This window comes from Oncorhynchus keta, chromosome 15, assembly GCF_023373465.1.
Source record: "Oncorhynchus keta strain PuntledgeMale-10-30-2019 chromosome 15, Oket_V2, whole genome shotgun sequence".
NCBI lineage: Eukaryota > Metazoa > Chordata > Actinopteri > Salmoniformes > Salmonidae > Oncorhynchus > Oncorhynchus keta.
This window is the reverse complement of record NC_068435.1, coordinates 4,175,622-4,188,706: the sequence shown is the minus strand read 5'-3', so window position 1 is coordinate 4,188,706 and position 13,085 is coordinate 4,175,622. Positions and strand designations below refer to the sequence as shown.

Genomic DNA, 13,085 nt, shown 5'->3' with positions numbered 1-13,085 from the left:
ATAAATCCTCCCCTCTCCTCTCCATCTGTCACGACTATAAATCCTCCCCTCTCTTCTCGTTCTGTCACGACTATAAATCCTCCCCTCTCCTCTCCGTCTGTCACGACTATAAATCCTCCCCTCTCCTCTCCGTCTGTCACGACTATAAATCCTCCCCTCTCCTCTCCGTCTGTCACGACTATAAATCCTCCCCTCTCTTCTCCGTCTGTCACGACTATAAATCCTCCCCTCTCTTCTCTGTCTGTCACGACTATAAATCCTCCCCTCTCCTCTCCGTCTGTCAGGACTATAAATCCTCCCCTCTCTTCTCCGTCTGTCACGACAATAAATCCTCCCCTCTCTTCTCCGTCTGTCACGACTATAAATCCTCCCCTCTCTTCTCCGTCTGTCAGGACTATAAATCCTCCCCTCTCCTCTCCGTCTGTCACGACTATAAATCCTCCCCTCTCCTCTCCGTCTGTCACGACTATAAATCCTCCCCTCTCTTCTCCGTCTGTCACGACTATAAATCCTCCCCTCTCTTCTCCGTCTGTCAGGACTATAAATCCTCCCCTCTCCTCTCCATCTGTCACGACTATAAATCCTCCCCTCTCTTCTCGTTCTGTCACGACTATAAATCCTCCCCTCTCCTCTCCATCTGTCACGACTATAAATCCTCCCCTCTCCTCTCCATCTGTCACGACTATAAATCCTCCCCTCTCTTCTCGTTCTGTCACGACTATAAATCCTCCCCTCTCCTCTCCGTCTGTCACGACTATAAATCCTCCCCTCTCCTCTCCGTCTGTCACGACTATAAATCCTCCCCTCTCCTCTCCGTCTGTCACGACTATAAATCCTCCCCTCTCTTCTCCGTCTGTCACGACTATAAATCCTCCCCTCTCTTCTCTGTCTGTCACGACTATAAATCCTCCCCTCTCCTCTCCGTCTGTCAGGACTATAAATCCTCCCCTCTCTTCTCCGTCTGTCACGACAATAAATCCTCCCCTCTCTTCTCCGTCTGTCACGACTATAAATCCTCCCCTCTCTTCTCCGTCTGTCAGGACTATAAATCCTCCCCTCTCCTCTCCGTCTGTCACGACTATAAATCCTCCCCTCTCCTCTCCGTCTGTCACGACTATAAATCCGCCACTCTCTTCTCCGTCTGTCACGACTATAAATCCTCCCCTCTCCATCTGTCACGACTATAAATCCTCCCCTCTCCTCTCTGTCTGTCACCTTGTTCGGGCTGCGGTCGACGTCACCGGTCTTCTATCCATCGCCGCTCCACCTTTCATTTTCCATTTGTTTTGTCTTGTTTTCCCGCACACCTGGTTCACATTCCCTCATCAGACTAAATGTATAGCCTCTGTTTCCCCCATGTCTGTGTGTGGAATTGTTCTTTGTGTAGGGTGTTACGCTACAGGCTGGCTACCAGTCCAACGCTCTAACCACTAGGCTACCCTGCCGTCCTGTGTAGGGTGTTACGCTACAGGCTGGCTTGTGCTAGGTTTGTTTATAACATAGGGTTGTTTTGTTTAATCCGCTTCATGTTACCGTGGTTGTGCTTTGTGCTGCCTCGCCTGTGCCTTTGGGCCAGGGTGGATATTAAAGCTGTTACCACCCATCTCTGCTCTCCTGTACCTTTGGGCCAGGGTGGATATTAAAGCTGTTACCACCCATCTCTGCTCTCCTGTACCTTTGGGCCAGGGTGGATATTAAAGCTGTTACCACCCATCTCTGCTCTCCTGTGCCTTTGGGCCAGAGTATATATTAAAGCTCTCCTGTTACCACCCATCTCTGCTCTCCTGTACCTTTGGGCCAAGGTGGATATTAAAGCTCTCCTGTTACCACCCATCTGTGCTCTCCTGTACCTTGGGCCAGGGTGGATATTAAAGCTGTTACCACCCATCTCTGCTCTCCTGTGCCTTTGGGCCAGGGTGGATATTAAAGCTCTCCTGTTACCACCCATCTCTGCTCTACTGTGCCTTTGGGCCAGGTTGTATATTAAAGCTGTTACCACCCATCTCTGCTCTCCTGTACCTTTGGGCCAGGGTGGATATTAAAGCTGTTACCACCCATCTCTGCTCTCCTGTACCTTTGGGCCAGGGTGGATATTAAAGCTGTTACCACCCATCTCTGCTCTCCTGTGCCTTTGGGCCAGGGTGGATTTTAAAGCGCTCCTGTTACCACCCATCTCTGCTCTCCTGTACCTTTGGGCCAGGGTGGATATTAAAGCTGTTACCACCCATCTCTGCTCTCCTGTACCTTTGGGCCAGGGTGGATATTAAAGCTGTTACCACCCATCTCTGCTCTCCTGTACCTTTGGGCCAGGGTGGATATTAAAGCTCTCCTGTTACCACCCATCTCTGCTCTCCTGTGCCTTTGGGCCAGGGTGGATATTAAAGTTCTCCTGTTACCACCCATCTCTGCTCTCCTGTACCTTTGGGCCAGGGTGGATATTAAAGCTGTTACCACCCATCTCTGCTCTCCTGTACCTTTGGGCCAGGGTGGATATTAAAGCTCTCCTGTTACCACCCATCTCTGCTCGCCTGTGCCTTTGGGCCAGGGTGGATATTAAAGCTGTTACCACCCATCTCTGCTCTCCTGTACCTTTGGGCCAGGGTGGATATTAAAGCTGTTACCACCCATCTCTGCTCTCCTGTACCTTTGGGCCAGGGTGGATATTAAAGCTGTTACCACCCATCTCTGCTCTCCTGTGCCTTTGGGCCAGAGTATATATTAAAGCTCTCCTGTTACCACCCATCTCTGCTCTCCTGTACCTTTGGGCCAAGGTGGATATTAAAGCTCTCCTGTTACCACCCATCTGTGCTCTCCTGTACCTTTGGGCCAGGGTGGATATTAAAGCTGTTACCACCCATCTCTGCTCTCCTGTGCCTTTGGGCCAGGGTGGATATTAAAGCTCTCCTGTTACCACCCATCTCTGCTCTACTGTGCCTTTGGGCCAGGTTGTATATTAAAGCTGTTACCACCCATCTCTGCTCTCCTGTACCTTTGGGCCAGGGTGGATATTAAAGCTGTTACCACCCATCTCTGCTCTCCTGTACCTTTGGGCCAGGGTGGATATTAAAGCTGTTACCACCCATCTCTGCTCTCCTGTGCCTTTGGGCCAGGGTGGATATTAAAGCGCTCCTGTTACCACCCATCTCTGCTCTCCTGTACCTTTGGGCCAGGGTGGATATTAAAGCTGTTACCACCCATCTCTGCTCTCCTGTACCTTTGGGCCAGGGTGGATATTAAAGCTGTTACCACCCATCTCTGCTCTCCTGTACCTTTGGGCCAGGGTGGATATTAAAGCTCTCCTGTTACCACCCATCTCTGCTCTCCTGTGCCTTTGGGCCAGGGTGGATATTAAAGTTCTCCTGTTACCACCCATCTCTGCTCTCCTGTACCTTTGGGCCAGGGTGGATATTAAAGCTGTTACCACCCATCTCTGCTCTCCTGTACCTTTGGGCCAGGGTGGATATTAAAGCTCTCCTGTTACCACCCATCTCTGCTCTCCTGTGCCTTTGGGCCAGGGTGGATATTAAAGTTCTCCTGTTACCATCCATCTCTGCTCTCCTGTACCTTTGGGCCAGGGTGGATATTAAAGCTGTTACCACCCATCTCTGCTCACCTGTACCTTTGGGCCAGGGTGGATATTAAAGCTGTTTACCACCCTTCTCTGCTCTCCTGTACCTTTGGGCCAGGGTGGATATTAAAGTTATCCTGTTACCATCTCTGCTCTCCTGCGCCTGACTTCCCAGCAACCAGTCACTCACCCCGTTACATGGACTTACTGTCTCTTCAGCTGTTCCATAGACTGCTTCTCTTCCTCCAGTCTGGCTCTGACTGCCTTCACTATAGTTGCCTGGAACAATTCAGCCCCTCTGAAACACACACATGCATCATCACATCACAGATACATTATGACATCACAGATACATGATGACATCACAGATACATGATGACATCACAGATACATGATCGGATCACAGATACATGATGACATCACAGTACCACAGCAGGGTAAGAACAGATACATGATGACATCACAGTACCACAGCAGGATAACAACAGATACATGATGACATCACAGTACCACAGCAGGGTAAGAACAGATACATGATGACATCACAGTACCACAGCAGGGTAAGAACAGATACATGATGACATCACAGTACCACAGCAGGGTAAGAACAGATACATGATGACATCACAGTACCACAGCAGGGTAAGAACAGATACATGATGACATCACAGTACCACAGCAGGGTAACAACAGATACATGATGACATCACAGTACCACAGCAGGGTAAGAACAGATACATGATGACATCACAGTACCACAGCAGGGTAACAACAGATACATGATGACATCACAGTACCACAGCAGGGTAACAACAGATACATGATGACATCACAGTACCACAGCAGGGTAACAACAGATACATGATGACATCACAGTACCACAGCAGGGTAACAACAGATACATGATGACATCACAGTACCACAGCAGGGTAAGAACAGATACATGATGACATCACAGTACCACAGCAGGGTAAGAACAGATACATGATGACATCACAGTACCACAGCAGGGTAAGAACAGATACATGATGACATCACAGTACCACAGCAGGGTAACAACAGATACATGATGACATCACAGTACCACAGCAGGGTAAGAACAGATACATGATGACATCACAGATACATGATGACATCACAGTACCACAGCAGGGTAAGAACAGATACATGATGACATCACAGTACCACAGCAGGGTAAGAACAGATACATGATGACATCACAGTACCACAGCAGGGTAAGAACAGATACATGATGACATCACAGTACCACAGCAGGGTAAGAACAGATACATGATGACATCACAGTACTACAGCAGGGTAACAACAGATACATGATGACATCACAGTACTACAGCAGGGTAAGAACAGATACATGATGACATCACAGTACCACAGCAGGGTAAGAACAGATACATGATGACATCACAGTACCACAGCAGGGTAACAACAGATACATGATGACATCACAGTACTACAGCAGGGTAACAACAGATACATGATGACATCACAGTACCACAGCAGGGTAAGAACAGATACATGATGACATCACAGTACCACAGCAGGGTAAGAACAGATACATGATGACATCACAGTACCACAGCAGGGTAAGAACAGATACATGATGACATCACAGTACCACAGCAGGGTAAGAACAGATACATGATGACATCACAGTACCACAGCAGGGTAAGAACAGATACATGATGACATCACAGTACCACAGCAGGGTAAGAACAGATACATGATGACATCACAGTAGCACAGCAGGGTAAGAACAGATACATGATGACATCACAGTACTACAGCAGGGTAAGAACAGATACATGATGACATCACAGTACTACAGCAGGGTAAGAACAGATACATGATGACATCACAGTACTACAGCAGGGTAAGAACAGATACATGATGACATCACAGTACCACAGCAGGGTAAGAACAGATACATGATGACATCACAGTACCACAGCAGGGTAAGAACAACAGATGATGACATCACAGTACCACAGCAGGGTAACAACAGATACATGATGACATCACAGTACCACAGCAGGGTAACAACAGATACATGATGACATCACAGTACCACAGCAGGGTAAGAACAGATACATGATGACATCACAGTACCACAGCAGGGTAAGAACAGATACATGATGACATCACAGTACCACAGCAGGGTAAGAACAGATACATGATGACATCACAGTACCACAGCAGGGTAAGAACAGATACATGATGACATCACAGTACCACAGCAGGGTAAGAACAGATACATGATGACATCACAGTACCACAGCAGGGTAACAACAGATACATGATGACATCACAGTACCACAGCAGGGTAAGAACAGATACATGATGACGTCACAGATACATGATGACATCACAGTACCACAGCAGGGTAAGAACAGATACATGATGACATCACAGTACCACAGCAGGGTAAGAACAGATACATGATGACATCACAGTACCACAGCAGGGTAAGAACAGATACATGATGACATCACAGTACCACAGCAGGGTAAGAACAGATACATGATGACATCACAGTACACAGCAGGGTAACAACAGATACATGATGACATCACAGTACTACAGCAGGGTAAGAACAGATACATGATGACATCACAGTACCACAGCAGGGTAAGAACAGATACATGATGACATCACAGTACCACAGCAGGGTAACAGATAATGATGACATCACATGATGACATCACAGTACTACAGCAGGGTAACAACAGATACATGATGACATCACAGTACCACAGCAGGGTAAGAACAGATACATGATGACATCACAGTACCACAGCAGGGTAAGAACAGATACATGATGACATCACAGTACCACAGCAGGGTAAGAACAGATACATGATGACATCACAGTACCACAGCAGGGTAAGAACAGATACATGATGACATCACAGTACCACAGCAGGGTAAGAACAGATACATGATGACATCACAGTACCACAGCAGGGTAAGAACAGATACATGATGACATCACAGTAGCACAGCAGGGTAAGAACAGATACATGATGACATCACAGTACTACAGCAGGGTAAGAACAGATACATGATGACATCACAGTACTACAGCAGGGTAAGAACAGATACATGATGACATCACAGTACTACAGCAGGGTAAGAACAGATACATGATGACATCACAGTACTACAGCAGGGTAAGAACAGATACATGATGACATCACAGTACCACAGCAGGGTAAGAACAGATACATGATGACATCACAGTAGCACAGCAGGGTAACAACAGATACATGATGACATCACAGTACTACAGCAGGGTAACAACAGATACATGATGACATCACAGTACCACAGCAGGGTAACAACAGATACATGATGACATCACAGTACCACAGCAGGGTAACAACAGATAAATGATGACATCACAGATACATGATGACATCACAGATACATGATGACATCACAGTACCACAGCAGGGTAAGAACAGATACATGATGACATCACAGTACCACAGCAGGGTAAGAACAGATACATGATGACATCACAGTACTACAGCAGGGTAACAACAGATACATGATGACATCACAGTACCACAGCAGGGTAAGAACAGATACATGATGACATCACAGTACCACAGCAGGGTAAGAACAGATACATGATGACATCACAGTACTACAGCAGGGTAACAACAGATACATGATGACATCACAGTACTACAGCAGGGTAAGAACAGATACATGATGACATCACAGTACCACAGCAGGGTAACAACAGATACATGATGACATCACAGTACCACAGCAGGGTAACAACAGATACATGATGACATCACAGATACATGATGACATCACAGATACATGATGACATCACAGTACCACAGCAGGGTAAGAACAGATACATGATGACATCACAGTACCACAGCAGGGTAAGAACAGATACATGATGACATCACAGTACCACAGCAGGGTAAGAACAGATACATGATGACATCACAGTACCACAGCAGGGTAACAACAGATACATGATGACATCACAGTACCACAGCAGGGTAAGAACAGATACATGATGACATCACAGTACCACAGCAGGGTAACAACAGATACATGATGACATCACAGTACCACAGCAGGGTAAGAACAGATACATGATGACATCACAGTACCACAGCAGGGTAACAACAGATACATGATGACATCACAGTACCACAGCAGGGTAACAACAGATACATGATGACATCACAGTACCACAGCAGGGTAAGAACAGATACATGATGACATCACAGATACATGATGACATCACAGTACCACAGCAGGGTAACAACACATACAAAGAGTTAGCTGGTATAACGGAGGTAGTTTGGACACAAAGCTTAGAAAGGATTAGCTTAATGAAGACACACACACAGTAAGCGTATACCTGGAGGCCAATATCTGTGAGGCCCTGATGTCAGCCACCACATGTAGAAAGTAGTAACTCATGAAGACGCGTCTCTGCAACAGCAGGAAGGCAAAGCAGATACTGTCCCAGATGATCCCAGCCTCGTCTCTGGGCAGATCACACTTCTTACCACCGTCCACAGCTACAGACGCCACGGACAGACAGACAGACAGACATAGAATGCACAACCAGCAGACACATGGAGTAGATGGAGAAGACAGATGGAGAAGACGGATGGAGCAGATGGAGGAGACAGACAGAGAAGACGGATGGAGAAGATGAATGGAGAAGACAGATGGAGAAGATGGATGGAAAAGACAGATGGAACAGATGGAGAAGACAGATGGAGGAGATGGAGAGGACAGATGGAGAAGATGAAGATAGATGGAGCAGATGGATGGAGAAGACAGGTGGAGCAGATGGATGGAGAAGACAGATAGAGTAGACAGATGGGGAAATGGAGAAGACAGATGGAGCAGATGGAGAAGACAGATGGAGCAGATGGACGGAGAGGACAGAGAAAACAGATGGAGAGGATGGAAAAGACAGATGGAGAAAACAGATGGAGGGGATGGAAAAGACAGATGGAACAGACAGATGGAGCAGATGGAGAAGACAGGTGGAGCATGTGGATGGAGAAGATGGATCAGATGGATGGATCAGATGGAAAAGATAGATGGAGAATATAGATGGAGGAGATGGATGGAGAAGACAGATGGAGAAGATGGAGAAGACAGGTGGAGCAGGTGGATGGAGAAGATGGATAAGATGGATGGAAAAGATAGATGGAGAATTTAGATGGAGAAGACAGATGGAGCAGACAGATGGAGCAGATGGAGCAGCCAGATTGAGAAGCCAGATGTAGCAGATAAGTGGAACAGATGGAGAAGACAGATGGAAAAGATGAATGGAGTAGACAGATGGAGAAGACAGATAGAGTAGACAGATGGGGAAATGGAGAAGACAGGTGGAGCAGATGGAGGAGATGACAGATGGAGAAGATGGATGGAGCAGACAAGTGATGCAGATGGAGAAGACAGATGGAGAAGACAGATGGAGCAGACAGAGGGTTCAGACCGAGAAGATGGATGTAGAAGACAGGTGGAGCAGATGGATGGCGAAGAAAGATGGAGCAGACAGATGAAGCAGATGGAGAAGACAGATGAAGAGGACAGACAGATGGAGAAGATAGATGGAGCAGATGGATGGAGCAGACAGTTGGTGCAGATGAGAAGACAGATGGAGCAGATAGATAGAGCAGATTGAGAAAACAGGTGGAGCAGACAGATGGAGCAGATGGAAGAGACAGATGGAGCATACAGATGGAGCATACAGATGGAGAAGACAGGTGGAGAAGACGGGTGTAGAAGATGGGTGTAGAAGGCAGATGGAGCAGATGGAGAAGACAGATTGAGAGGAGATAGATGGAGAAGATGGGATGGCGCAGATGGAGAAGATAGATGGAAAAACAGATGGAGAAGATGGATTGAGAAGACAGATGGAGAAGACATGTGGAGTAGACAGATGGATAAGACAGATGGAGAAGATGGATGGAGAAGACGGATGGAGAGGAGATAGATGGAGAAGATGGGATGGAGCAGATGGAGTAGATGGATGGAGAGGACAGATGGAGCAGACAGATGGAGCAGATGGAGTAGATGGATGGAGAAGAGAGATGGAGCAGATGGATGGAGAAGACAGATGGAGCAGATGGAGAGGATGGATGGAGATGACAGATGAGGCAGATGGAGAAGACAGATGAGGCAGATGGAGCAGATGGAGAAGACAGATGGAGAGGATGGAGAAGACGGATGGAGAAGATGGATGGAGAAGACAGATTGAGAGGAGATAGATGGAGAAGATGGGATGGAGCAGATGGAGAAGATAGATGGAAAAGACAGATGGAGAAGACAGATGGAGAAGACAGATGGAGAAGATGGATGGAGAAGACGGATGGAGAGGAGATAGATGGAGAAGATGGGATGGAGCAGATGGAGTAGATGGATGGAGAAGACAGATGAAGCAGATGGAGAGGACAGATGGAGCAGACAGATGGAGCAGATGGATGGAGAAGACAGGTGGAGCAGATGGATGGAGAAGACAGATGGAGAAGATGGAGAGGATGGATGGAGATGACAGATGGAGCAGATGGAGAAGACAGATGGAGCAGATGGACCAGATGGAGAAGACAGATGGAGCAGATGGAGAAGATGGATGGAGAAGACAGATGGAGCAGATGGATGGAGAAGACAGATGGAGAGATGGATGGAGATGACAGATGGAGCAGATGGAGAAGACAGATGGAGCAGATGGAGAAAGACGGATGGGGAAGATGGAGCACCTTCAGTAACATAATTTCCTCACGGTCATAAAACATGGTTTCATTGCTTCATGAAAGTAAGAGTCTTACGTGTGAAGTCTCTGTTGGTGACGACCTTATACTCCTTGATGGTGCAGGCCAGACTGAGGAGCTGGATCAGCCAACAGTTGTTGACCACCAGGACATTGATGTAACCACAGGCCAGGATCTGAACACGGAGACAAGATATCAGATGCTGTATCTCACTCCCCCTGTTCCCTTTAAAGTGCACTGCTTCAGATACATGGAAGCAGAAAGGCTTTATGCCACATTATGTCAAACTACCGGACGGAACGTCCTTTTCATATCACCATCTCAGTAAGTATGACAGTTCTCATGCTTTGTGAAGCATCTATGTAGTGCTTATGAAGACTTTAGGAGTCGTTTAAAGTGGAATCGTATGTCCTACTACTGTGTGTGTGTGTGTGTGTGTGTGTGTGTGTGTGTGTGTGTGTGTGTGTGTGTGTGTGTGTGTGTGTGTGTGTGTGTGTTTAGGTGTGTGTGTGTGTGTGTGTAGGTGTGTGTGTGTGTGTAGGTGTGTGTGTGTGTGTGTGTCTGTGTGTAGGTGTGTGTGTGTGTGTAGGTGTGTGTAGGTGATGTGTGTGTGTGTGTGTGTGTGTGTGTGTGTGTGTGTGTGTGTGTGTGTGTGTGTGTGTGTGTGTGTGTGTGTGTGTGTGTGTGTTTAGTGTGTGTGTAGGTGTGTGTGTGTGTGTGTGTAGGTGTGTGTGTGTGTGTAGGTGTGTGTAGGTGTGTGTGTGTCTGTGTGTAGGTGTGTGTGTGTGTAGGTGTGTGTGTAGGTGTGTGTGTAGGTGTGTGTGTAGGTGTGTGTGTGTGTGTGTCTGTGTGTGTGTGTCTGTGTGTGTGTGTAGGTGTGTGTGTGTGTGTGTGTGTGTGTGTGGTGTAGGTGTGTGTGTGTGTGTGTGTGTGTGTGTGTGTGTGTGTGTGTGTGTGTGTGTGTGTGTGTGTGTGTGTGTGTGTGTGTGTGTGTCAGTGTGTAGGTGTGTGTGTCCTACTCACAGACAGGATGTTCTTCATGGTGATCACAAACACGTTATAGGCAATCAGGAAGTCCCAGTAGTGGAGGATCTTTTTGATTGGTTTGAGCAGCAGCTCCCTACCGAACAGCAGGAAGTAGAAACATCCCACTATATAGCCCAAACAGAAGATACTGATACGGGTGGTGCCAGTGATGAAGATGATGGTGAGGACGAACCAGAACAGGTAGCTAAACGTGATGACCTTCAGCATGTCCAGGTAGGACCTGGAGGAGGAGAGAAGAGAAGGAGAGAAAAGAAGAGAACATGCAGGTAGACAAGCGGTTAATCCCAGGTAGACAAGCGGTTAATCCCAGGTAGACTAGTGGTTAATCCCAGGTAGACTAGTGGTTAATCCCAGGTAGACTAGTGATTAATCCCAGGTAGACTAGTGATTAATCCCAGGTAGCCTAGCAGTTAATCCCAGGTAGACTAGCGGTTAATCCCAGGTAGACTAGTGGTTAATCCCAGGTAGACAAGTGGTTAATCCCAGGTAGACTAGTGGTTAATCCCAGGTAGACTAGTGGTTAATCCCAGGTAGACTAGTGGTTAATCCCAGGTAGACTAGTGGTTAATCCCAGGTAGACTAGAGGTTAATCCCGGGTAGACTAGTGGTTAATCCCAGGTAGACAAGCGGTTAATCCCAGGTAGACTAGTGGTTAATCCCAGGTAGACTAGAGGTTAATCCCGGGTAGACTAGTGGTTAATCCCAGGTAGACAAGCGGTTAATCCCAGGTAGACTAGTGGTTAATCCCAGGTAGACTAGTGCTTAATCCCAGGTAGGACCTGGAGGAGGAGAGAAGAGAAGGAGAGGAAAGAAGAGAACATGCAGGTAGAATAGCGGTTAATCCCAGGTAGACTAGTGGTTAATCCCAGGTAGCCTAGCGGTTAATCCCAGGTAGACTAGCGGTTCATCCCAGGTAGACTAGCGGTTCATCCCAGGTAAACTAATGGTTAATACCAGGTAGCCTTGCGGTTAATATCAGGTAGACTAACAGTTAATCCCAGGTAGCCTAGCGGTTCATCCCAGGTAGCCTAGCGGTTAATCCCAGGTAGCATTGCAGTTCATCCCAGGTAGCATTGCGGTTCATCCCAGGTAGCATTGCGGTTCATCCCAGGTAGACTAACGGTTAATCCCAGGTTGCCTTGCGGTTAATCTCAGGTAGACTAGCAGTTAATCCCAGGTAGACTAGTGGTTAATCTCAGGTAGACTAGCGGTTAATCCCGGGTAGACTAGCGGTTAATCCCAGGTAGCCTAGCGGTTAATCCCAGGTAGCCTAGCGGTTAATCCCAGGTAGACTAGTGCTTAATCCCAGGTAGGACCTGGAGGAGGAGAGAAGAGAAGGAGAGGAAAGAAGAGAACATGCAGGTAGAATAGCGGTTAATCCCAGGTAGACTAGTGGTTAATCCCAGGTAGCCTAGCGGTTAATCCCAGGTAGACTAGCGGTTCATCCCAGGTAGCCTAGCGGTTCATCCCAGGTAAACTAATGGTTAATCCCAGGTAGCCTTGCGGTTAATATCAGATAGACTAACAGTTAATCCCAGGTAGCCTAGCGGTTAATCCCAGGTAGTATTGCAGTTCATCCCAGGTAGCATTGCGGTTCATCCCAGGTAGCATTGCGGTTCATCCCAGGTAGACTAACGGTTAATCCCAGGTTGCCTTGCGGTTAATCTCAGTTAGACTAGCAGTTA

General features: G+C 47.3%; 1 pseudogene; it reads right to left on the bottom strand.

Moving 5' to 3' along the window:
- LOC118372857 (piezo-type mechanosensitive ion channel component 2-like) overlaps window positions 1-13,085 on the bottom strand; it is a 323,332-nt pseudogene that overhangs the window by 122,615 nt on the left and 187,632 nt on the right.